This window comes from Cupressus sempervirens, chromosome 9 (assembly GCF_028749045.1).
Source record: "Cupressus sempervirens isolate cs-2001-9-10 chromosome 9, ASM2874904v1, whole genome shotgun sequence".
Taxonomy (NCBI): Eukaryota; Viridiplantae; Streptophyta; class Pinopsida; order Cupressales; family Cupressaceae; genus Cupressus; species Cupressus sempervirens.
The window spans coordinates 756,218,794-756,223,983 of NC_143126.1; the positions used below are offsets into that span (position 1 = coordinate 756,218,794).

At 31.7% G+C, this 5,190-nt stretch overlaps 1 protein-coding gene across 1 annotated transcript in view; it reads right to left on the bottom strand.

Annotated features, from left to right (window-relative positions):
• LOC149540879 (aldehyde dehydrogenase 1-like) overlaps positions 1–5,190 on the bottom strand; it is a 40,505-nt gene that overhangs the window by 30,272 nt on the left and 5,043 nt on the right. The window lies entirely within an intron of this gene.

Here is a 5,190-nt window from a genome sequence, read left to right on the forward strand (position 1 = left end):
CCTTCTATCTTCTTCTTCACAAATAACTTGATCAACAACAATGAACATATCATTCATCCCTTAATAGATAGGTTATTGACACTTCACCATATTTTCCAATGTCTTGCCACTTAATCACAACCATTTAATCATCTTCCAGCTTGGATACATTGAATCTAAACACTTGGGTATCATGCTTTCTCCTTGAACTTTGAGCTTTATTTTAAATCATTAAATCTCCATCATTAGATCTTCTTTGAACTTCTCCAATTGTAGATCTCATAACTAACTTCATCCTTAGCATAGAAACATCTTGAACAATCCATATTATCATCAAATGTTAGCCTCCAATCGAATCTTCTTGAAATTGTTCTTCTTTCTCTTGCTCAATTAACTCTATAACCACTTGATCAATTCTATGCTCGGTTAACACTATTCTTGCTTCACTTCCTTAACATGTGCTAGATGACCATTAGTCCTTCATTCACCAACCTTAATGACTAGCTTGGTGCAACTTATTGTGTTATTTTCCTTCTTTGTCAACTAATATATCTTGCCCACACATGATTTCAACACTTAATCAAATCATGTAAAATAATCAAATCAACATTATACTATCAAAGTCTAACTCATCAAGTGTCATTATTTCCTCATACTTATCAATACTTTCTTCCGTTCCATATTCTTCTTCGTCATTATCTTTACAAATCTTCTTCATCAATCAACACTACATCCTTAAGATGATTTGGCACCTTACTAAATTAACATATTATGTCTTACCCATTCAGGCTTGAACAATGAAAACATAACAACTGATATTACTCCTTCACATACATTATCTTCCTTAACTTCAACATTATCAGTTGGGGATAACACATACCTTTGTTTAGACATTCAAGTTAATAAATAGAGGAAGATGATATTTTCTTCTAATGTATGAATGCCCAAGCTACAAAGCTATCAAGCACCTGCGTTTCACAATCCATCAAGCATACCCTTATAATCTAAAAGATTAAGAGCAAATAAAAAAAATAACCACCATGAACATAATTAGTAGCACAAAGTCTCAAAAACTCTTTATATTCAAACAAGATGGAAGAAAACAAATTCTCTATTTTTTTGTATGGATAGATCACTTATTCCAAATTCCCCCCCTCCCCTCCCCCACTCTTTCTACCTACCTCATCTATAATTCTACCCCCAAGATAAATTATTTATCTTTTTACAAAGACTGTTACAAGAAGGGTAGTCGAAACAAGTTTTTGAATTATTACCAAAATTTACCAAAAGAAACTATATATAACATAAATGATAGTTAAAATATGGGGGCTGTTGGACTAATTGCCAATGTTCCCCTTTGGGATTTGTGACATGGCTTAACCACCTCTTGTGTTCTCTAATTCTAGTGGTTATATTAGGCATTGATAGGTTGATCTTTTGGTGCAACGACAACCCTAGCTTGTAACAAGTGGTATCATAGCTTGGTCATAGGTTTGAATCTCCTTAGCATAATGCCGAGGGGGGATTGCTAGACTAACTACCAACATTCCCCTTTGGGATTCATGACATGACTTAATTGCCTCATGTGTTCTATAATTGCCTCTCGTGGCTATATCGAGCATTGATAGGTCAATCGTTTGGTGCAACAACAACCCTAGCTTGTAAAAGAGACTCCATCTACCTGAATCATACCCAATAGATCTTGCATAACATTAAGAATTTCCTCAAGGACCACCTCATCTTCCCTTCCTCTAAGCATTCCATTCAATTTTTACTTTTTCTCATTCTCCTTCTAGCTCGATAGTGTAACTCTCATAACCAACATAAATTGCTTTAAATATCCATGCATCTATGAAGAGGCTTAAAATGATATTGAATTGCTTGATTTCTTCTTGTGTTAAGCTTAGTTGAGGATTTTCATTCTAGAAGTCATCATTCACTGGGAGTCCCATTTTGGAAAGTAGGAGTAGAGGTTAGTGATAACATGTACAAAACATCTTCAATGACAAGGTGGCAATATTAATTTGTTAATCCTTAGTTATGGCTCATTTTTCTTTGATATACATGTGACACCTTGGCAAATGAAATCAACAACAATAGAAATTAGATGCTTTGTACAATCTTTAGTCAAGAAGACTTGATAAATGTCACCTCAAATGTGCGAGCAATAACTTCATCAATTCTCCTATTTCTATCTTCAGAAAAAAATTGCCATTCCTCAATAAAGTTGTTGTCAAACTATCATTGATTTCTATAAGTTTCAAACTATGTGGTTGAGGATTGATGGGTTTCTAAAATCAACATGGTGACAATGTCATGGGATCAAGCCAAATTGCTAGTTCAAAAGTTGGCTTGTTCACTTAGGAATTTTTCAAAAATGGTTGTCTTCCTAATCTAATGTGATTAAAAGGGTTTTTCAACTCAATTCATCGAGGGAACATGAATATAATTTTTTTGATAGACAATTTCAAGGGGCAAATTCGAAAAATTCATGGGAACACACATCAAAATATTTGAGATAATAAGTGGTTTTACAGCTTATACTTTTGTTAGTTACTAAGGGAGAGAACCTAGTATTCCACCCTAACTTTGCATTTCTCAAAATCCTACATGGAAATTTTAAATATCTCTATTTTTTTATACCATCTTACTTGGCAAGTCCCTTGCTTATAACTAAGCTTTTCAGGGCACATCATCAACATGTTGTTACTTTGAAATGACCACTTTTTCAATACTTGTCAATCTCTATATGGAGTTTTATTACTACCCAGATGCCAAGATATATTTTAAAGGTGTCAATTCATATATGAATACCCATTAAAAAACCCTCAAGATTTGACTTTATGTTCTACAAGTGTAGGTAAGGGAGTGTAGTTGCTCATACTCTTCACCTAATAAATATAAGAATTGACCAAAATAAATATGTTAATGAAACACTTGAATAATCAGTCTATAATCAAGTGACCTTCAAAAAGAATTTCTTACATTTAAAGTCATTATTGTACTTTTCGTAGGCAATGTACTATTACATTTAGTTCTGCTGAATTAATCAATAGTCGTTCACTCGGTAACCAATTAGATGTTTGTATTTTTGGGGGGTTTGATTATTACTAAAGTTTTAATAAATATTTTGTAATTTATAATTTGATATAATTGATTTAATTCACTTTTGATTGGCTTAATCAATTTTCTCTTATAAGACCCCTTTTTCGGATGAGTGCTCCATATTCATAAATTTTGGCAAGGTTTTAGAATTTGTTAAATCTTATTTGTCCTTAAAAATTTCTAAATTAATTTTGTTTTGCACTAACACACTTTAATTGCTTTGCAACTTTGTTGTTGTTGTCTTCAAAATTAAAAACCCTCTATCTTTAACCCATACCTATGGACTTTAAATATTTGCCCCTTATTAATAAAGGCAAAAACCAAACCATATAATACACCATAAAATGCAGTAGATGTTTAACTAAGATTTCAAATTAGTTGTGCCACACATGATTCAGCAATACGTTTGGATGTAAAAACATAATCCTTAATAGCAATATGTATATTATTAACATAAATGCTACCTTATAATCATTTACATTTACCAGTCACTCAATTTCTTGGTAGAAAATACATTGTAAACAAGCCAAAATACATATAACTCAAAATTCTAGGCCTTTCCATGGAGGTTGTTATAATATCCTTACAGAGCACAAATTGACTTAAAATAATATTTGGAATAGAGAATATAGCATAACCACAACAAAAATAATTTAAGAAAATCTTAAAGCAGGGTGATGAGTTTTATAGTTACCTCAGCATTCATTGAGGTTAACACATGCATAAAAGGCATGTGTTATTTGGCTGAGTACAAAGTTGATAAATTTTGCATTCTTTACAACATTCAGAATGTCATACTAAAGTGGTTTAATCTTCAATTAAATACAGTAAGAAAATTAATTTATTGGAAGCTATTTTGGAGACTAAATATTGGAACCAAAATAACTGATAAACTAGTGGTGTAAAAATTGGGTAGATTTTGTACAATGGAAGATATAATTTAACTAGTGGTGTAAAAATTGGGTAGTTTTTGTAAGATGGAAGATACAATTTGTGATTGGAAAGCTCTCATTCTTCCAAATGAAGGAAAAATAGAAGATGCTTAGGAATTTTGCACATGTCAAAGCCAATCAAAACTATATCAAAAAGAAGTTGGGAGCCTCAACTTCACTAAGAAAATGATTGAAAAAAAGTGGAATGAGATTTATCACTGTCCTCTTTAGTTTCTAAAGTTGATTATTTCTGGATTATAATATTTTTTTCGTCAGTTCCTGGTTGAATTCTATTGAATTCTTATAAACCTGTCAATTAGAAAAGCCTTAAAAGATAATTAAGAATTAATATTGTTCATTGTACTTTTGTTATGTGTATATTATTAAAATTTAATGATATTGATAATGTGAACATTTCAAAATATTATATTACTTTGATGAATTATTTTGATTTTCTTCTTAACATTATTTATTTTCTATCTTGTATTTATTTATTTCAATTTTTTTTAAAAAAATCACTTTATATTTCTATTACAATTTAGGACAAGTACACGCCACTACGGGACACTTGTTTACCAATATGAAATAATATCAACAAACAATATAATATTGCATCTAACAACCAAGACACCGATAAAACATAATATCCAATATTCAACCTCTCATTTATTTTACTACAATTAGATCATCTCGAGACGCTAACTCTGCCGATGGAAGCAGGGAACCGCAATAGGGCATTTTCTGGCATTGCGCCAGATGCTCACTCATGCCGTGGGAAGTTTTGTAATTCCCTTGACTCGAACTATCTTAAATTTATTCTGTAAATAATTATGGATTCTCAGAATAGTGAAGCAACTTATGTGACAAAAAATGCCCTTATATATTCAAAGTATACAAGTATTGGCCTAAATCGAGAGCTTCACGAATGGTTCCCGAATTCCTCTGAACCCTTTCTGGAAGGTGAAGTGATGGAGGGCCACACCACCCTTACCCACTCACAATCAAGAATGCAACAATATGGAGACCAAGAGAAATAAAAAAATGCTTCACAAGCAATTTTATTATACTTGAAAATCCTTACAACACTCACAAGATGATATCATAGATATGACTTCTTCAAAAAGAAGTTTACAAATTCTTCAACATAAGAGAAATCCCAAATAAGAGTCTTCAC